This window comes from Phacochoerus africanus, chromosome 3, assembly GCF_016906955.1.
Source record: "Phacochoerus africanus isolate WHEZ1 chromosome 3, ROS_Pafr_v1, whole genome shotgun sequence".
Taxonomy (NCBI): Eukaryota; Metazoa; Chordata; class Mammalia; order Artiodactyla; family Suidae; genus Phacochoerus; species Phacochoerus africanus.
The window spans coordinates 183,128,344-183,135,143 of NC_062546.1; positions in this window are offsets into that span (position 1 = coordinate 183,128,344).

Consider the following 6,800-nt stretch of genomic DNA (forward strand, 5'->3'; position numbering starts at 1 on the left):
GCACTCTCGTTTTCATTGTAGCATTACTAATAATAGTCAAGGTATAGCAACAACCTAAGTGTCCATCAACAGATAAATGGACAAAGAGGATGTAGTATATTCAATGGTATTCTGACAAAGAATGATATTCTGCCATTTGTGAAAACATGTATGGACATAGAGGGTATTATACTTAGTGAAATAAGTCAGACAGAGAAAGACAAATACTGTATGCTATTACTTATTTGTGGTAAAATGAAACAAAGAAATATAATAAAACAGAAACCAACCCAGAGTTATAGAAAACAAACTGGTGGTTATCAGTGGGGAAAGAAAAAGGAGGGGGTACATAGGGATAAGGGATTAAGAGACACAAACTACTATATGTAAAATAAATAAACAAGGATATATACAACACAGGGAGATACAGCCATTATTTTGTAATAAATTTAAATGAAGTATATAACCTATAAAATATTGAATCACTATGTCATAGATCTGAAACTAATATAATACTGTAAATAAACTATACTTCAGTTTAAAAAATAAATAAATGTAAAACCAGAAAAAAATATGTATGTTAATGTCACTTTTTGGACAAAGAAAAGCCTCTGTTCCAGATGAGGGGGACTAAAGGGACATGACAGCTAAATGTAATGTGGTTCCCGAATTAGATCCTAGACTGGTAGGAAAATATATAAAGAACATTATTGAAACAACTAATGAAATTAAAACATTTGACAAAGTTGCTGTTGTGGCTCAGCAGAAACAAATCTGACTAGCATCCTTGAGGACTCAGGTTCAACCCCTGGCCTCACTCAGTGGGTTAAGGATTCAGTATTGCTGTGAGCTGTGGTGTAAGTTGCAAATGTGGCTCAGATCTGGCATTGCTGTGGCTGTGGAGTAGGCCAGCAGCTTCAGTTCTGATTTGACCCTTCAGCTCTGATTTGACAAAAAAAAAAAAAAAAAATTGTAAAGGTTTTATAGTCTAGATAATAATATTGGATACAAGTTAAATTTTCTGATTTATTTTGGTCATTGTACTGAGGTTACGTAAGTTAAAGTTCTTGTTCTTTTTTTTTTTTTTTCTTTTTTGGTTTTTAGGGCTGCACCCATGGCATATGGAGGTTCCCAGGCTAGGGGTCCAATTGGAGTTGTATCTGCCAGCCTATGCCACAGCCACGGCAACTAGGGATCCAAGCCATGTCTGTGACGTACACCACAGCTCATGGCAACGCCAGATCCTTAACCCACAGAGCTAGGCCAGGAATCAAACCTGTATCACCACAGACACTAGCTGGATTCACTTCCGCTGAGCCACAACAGGAACTCCTCTTGTTCTTATTCTTATGAAATGCACTCTGAGGTATCTAAGGGTAAATAAACATGATCCCTGCAATCTGCACTTAAAGGATATGTGAAAAAATTATATTTCTATTTAAACATCTCTATCCTTCTAGGCACATATATAACATATATTTATATGTGTACATACAACCCCAGATAGAAAGAAAGAGAGAGAGAGAGAGAGGGAACTAGGAAATATTGCAAAATGTTAACAAATAGTAAATCTAGGTAAAAGGTATAGAGAAGTCATTGTACTATTTTTATAAATTTTTAGTGAGATTGAGATCATTTCAAAAAAGGATTTTTATTTAAAAAGTTATATTATCAGTTAATAAGATATCTAATAAAACAGAAAGCAAACAATAATTGCTCATGATATATAATAAAAGGTAGAAATACTTTTTAAATGTTGTGGTTAATACTGTGAATTTATATTCATGAGTACATATATTAATTTAATATTTCCATTGTATCCCACAAATATAAGCATATACGGTCAATAAGCAACCATGTGCAAGAAATCTAATTTCTAGAAAAACTGAAAGGATGACCTCGATAGCACTTTGGAGTATCAATTATTCTCAGAGTAAGAATTATCACCATTAATAATCAGAAAATAAACATGGTTATTAACAGTGATTATTGGTTGTTAACAGTGATACACTCATACTAAGTGAAGTAAATCAGAAAAGAGAAAGACAAATACTATACGATGTCATTTATATCTGGAAAATAATATATGGCACAAATGAATCTTTCCACAGAAAAGAAACTCAGGGACTTGGAGAAGAGACTTGTGGTTGCCAAAGGGGTGAGGGGTGATGGACTGGGAGTCTGGAGTTAATCAATGCAAACTATTGCATGTGGAGTGGATAAGCAATGAGATCCTGCTGTATAGCACAGGGCACTATATCTAGTCCCTTATGATGGAACATAATGGAGGATAATGTGAGAAAAAGAATGTATATATATGTGTGACTGGGTCACTTTGCTGTACAGCTGAAATTGTCAGAACGCTGTAAACCAACAGTAAGGGAAAAAATAAAAATCATTTAAAAAAAAAAGAAAATATGGAAATTCAATACTTTTTAGAGAAATAAATTACCTTTTCAAATATTCCGCTTCCCTTAAAACACTGTAAGTCAACTGATACATAAAAATTCTAAAACAATTATGGTCCAAGATAGTTGAGAAAAAAACAAGATGTTCTCACTTAAAATAACAGGTGTTCCTGCCATGGCGCAGTAGGTTAAGAATCCAACTGCAGGGGCTTGGGTTGCTGCAGAGATGTGGGTTTAATCCCTGGCCTGGGAACTTCCATATGAAGCAGGTGCAGCCATTTAAAAAAGAAAAGAACAGTGGACAATTTCAAAGTAAAACTAAGGATATTAAGAAATAGGAGTTTGTGGGGTTTAGTCTATAAATAGTTTGGGGGAAATAGCCGCTTTGAATATGCTCTGCACACATACTGGCAGATCTGATAAGAACTCTAAGTTATGAAGGGAATTCATTAATGAGCTCATCACAGCCTGAATTTTTTTTTTTTTTTTTTTTGTCTTTTTGCTATTTCTTTGGGCCGCTCCCGCGGCATGTGGGGGTTCCCAGGCTAGGGGTCGAATCGGAGCTGTAGCCACCGGCCTACGCCAGAGCCACAGCAACGCAGGATCCGAGCCGCGTCTGCAACCTACACCACAGCTCACGGCAACGCCGGATCCTTAACCCACTGAGCAAGGGCAGGGACCGAACCCGCAACCTCATGGTTCCTAGTCGGATTTGTTAACCACTGCGCCATGACGGGAACTCCCTGAATTATTTTTATAAGGTCTTGAAGAACTGAGAAGTTGCTAGGGGACTGAAAGAAAATTAATGTAATTGTATCTTTTAAAAGGTGATTGAAGCAATTAACATCAAATAAGTCACAAAAACATAGCCTGCAACACAGAAGAAACCAGAGAAAAAAACTGTATCCAAAGAATGATAGGTAACATGTCCCTACCAAGAAAAGTTCATGAGTCTTAAAATAGGTTAGAATTTCAAAGGGGAGTTCATCAGCTGCTCCCCCTCAACTGTGAACTCCTTGGAGACAAGGGGATGTCTACTCAAATTTGAGTAAAACACTATAGATATTCAGCAAATAAATAGGAGTAAAGAAGGAAAAGGAAAAAAGGAAAGGAGGGAAGGTGAATGGATTATTGAGGGAAATGGAATATGTTAACTGAACATCAATGCACTACAGTGTGACTTACACAAAACACTTATTTAATAACTCATGAATAGCTCAAACTAAAAATATATGTAAAGCATTATGGTGACTAAGAATGATTAAGTATGGTATTGAATAAATTCACTCTGTTATTCCATGTTCAATAAACAACCAGGATAGTTCAGAAGGAAAAAAAATATGCTATTGTTTCATTGTTTTGTTTCATAGACAATTCAAATACTAGGAAGCAATTCTACTTGTGGAAATGCAATGGTTTTGAACCTGATGACAGAATAAGTTGTTTGCTTCTAGGTACTTTTACTACAACTTGCCATAGACTTCTTTGCTGCAAGCATTTTTGCCACATAAATAATTGGCCATAAGGCAATTTTGCCATAGAAAGAAAACAAAAAATAGAAAGAGAACATTAAAAAGTACATACAAAAACAAAAAAAGTGAAAAATAAATAAGAAAAAATTTTAAAGACTTTATTGTGAAACACAAAATATTCGAATACACTTAAAATGTGTGTAGATTCATGGCAATATTGCACAAATAACTGATTTTATTTTGTGGGTTGTACCTAAGCACCTGTCTTGGAATTCTTTCACTCGCAGGATCACACAGTTGTTTTGTTTGTTGATTTGTTTTCCTTGTTCAGCACTGAACTTTTTTCTTTTTGCTAAAACTTCTTCCTACATTAAGAGAGGTATCAGGAAATTCCCTGGTGGTGCAGTGGGTTAAGGATCCAGTGTTGCCACTACTGTAGGCTTGAGTTGCTGCTGTGGCGTGGATTCAATCCCTGTCCTGGGAACCTTTTTATGCCACAGGCGAGGCCCAAAAAGAGAGAGAGAAGTATCAGTTTCCAAATATTAGGATGCATATTTATAACTCGAGCTTTGAGTTGCATTGTGAAAGCCTATTTTGTACTGTTGTTTGTTCTTGGCATATTGTCATTATCTGTTGACAGATGTCCCAAGGTTCAATGGGAAATGTGGATTCAACTCTGTACCTTCTGGGCCCTCAGCCTCCTTCAGATTTATGTAATATAAAAACAGGAACACTAGATCAATGCTCCAGTTAGTGTATATTTTACAGCAAAATGGACTTATGGCCAATTAGTTATGCAAAGAAAATGCAGCAAAAATGTTTGGTGAAAAAATACCAAATATGATTTTAATTCAGTATAGGAATTAGCCCCTGGTCAAGAAATATAAACAAGATATAACTAATAACCTCCATGATATCTTGAGGAATGAGGAATATAAACAGGTGACAGTGCAAGAAGTACAAGTTGCAAGAGTTTAATACAGGACTCAAGTTTGACTTCCTGAAACAATAAATTCCTGTATAAAGAGGAAGGTAAGGATACAAATATTTGTCATCTCACTTTCTGAATGATTAACAAACTACATCAAGCCTCAAAGGATAAATGACAACATTTTTAATTTAAGAGCTCACTTCTGGAATGATCTACAAATAATTTGTAAAAGTCACCACATCTCTAAGATGTTATATTCTATGCCCCTCTCAGGGAGAGATTTATCTAAGATGCTGAGAGCATTATTTTACACTTGATATACAAATATCTCCAAAAAAATGTTTGTCTTTTACCTTATCTGTAGAGCACCAGGTATACCCTGGACAAAAAATAATAAAGAATAAAGAGATCCTTAAATCCCAAGAATAAATAACCAAGACATCAGGACACAAGCTGCTGGCAAAACATCCTACAAATCTATTAACAGCCTGACTGAAGATAATCAGAATAATTAGATCAACTCATTTCACAGCATGAGCAGGGTTATTTTGTATATACAGGGATTAAATAAGGATCACGAAAACCGACAAAAAGATTTCTACTGTTGCCCTATCCTTTCACAGCAAAACATTTTTTAAAATTTCATTTGTCTTCATTAATTTTAAAGAAAGGCCTCTTTCAGTTGCTACTTGAAGACAAAATAATTTTGATGAGAGTCCTATTTTCCTCTAGAGAAGAGTCTCAAAACAGTCTTCCAGCTGAAAAATTGATAATTTACAGTAACTCCTCCTTACTTTACACTCTTTACCCAGATTTCTTAAATTTATTGGCGAGTTCATGCTTCTTGAATGGTTTCTGCAATTGAAAGTTCCAGCCAATGAATAGAGAAGGCAGAGAGGAAATCATGAGAATAAGAAATTAGAGACAGGAAGTGAGTACTTGTATAATTTTACTTGTTCCATCACAATAGAAGCTCCCGCCCAAGCTCTGAAACATCTTTCACTGACAAGGATGAAAGACATCAGCGGGTAGATGACTAGCTGTTACATCTGCACTTGGGTGTGTCTGAAATTACTGACTCATTCAGCAATGGCTCTCTGGTAGGCTTGAAACTCTTTGCTCTTCAACCTCAACTGACAAAGTGATGATGCTAAATTAAAAAAAAAGAAAAAGAAAAGAAAGACACTGATTGGAATCAATGGAAAATTTTGCCGATACCAAAAAACAATTCCCCTTTGATAGTTCACTAATCCAACAGAAAGGCACTCCTTCCCACCCAGAATTTTCTTTTAGCACAGCATCTACTTTCTTCTAGTTTGAAAATACAGTGTTTCCTTGGTTTTGAAACATAATCACTATTTACATTAATTCTAAGAAGGGAATTGGCTGCCTAATTATGATATTGATGTTTTCTTTGTCTAATTGGGTAGGTCAAGGCACTAATTTGATTCACAGCTGTGGCATGTTTTTATAGACTTTAGTGAACTTTAATTGCTTATAAATATTAGATTATAAGACCATGAACCTTCAGTAGAATCCGGTTCAGCCCCATATGCTTTCCAATTTGACAATATGTTGCCCATTTTCTAAAACTCCTTCATTCCAAATGGCCCTGAGGGCAAGAAAGAAAGAAATAACACATATGGCTCACGTAGCTGAAGTCCATTATGATTTTTGCTGTTGACAGTATCCAATGAGTTATTGTCAGGAAAAAAAATATTGTCAATAAGCCTTTTCTTCCATAATAATAAAACTGAAATACAAAGACAGCACAGCTCAGTGCCCTATAGATTAATTGTTAAAGTATTATTATATTTAAATGCTACTCATGATTCCATAACCAGCCCTACAGTAAGTGCAAATGGAAACTCTGAACACGGCACAGCTTGGAGTGGAGCAGGCTGGAGCTGATGAAACCCCATAGACTATAGGATAAATGACTAATTGGCCTCAGGCAGAAGTTGGCCACAGCCCTGTGACCAGACAACTCCCAGAGTCTGTCCTGCACTC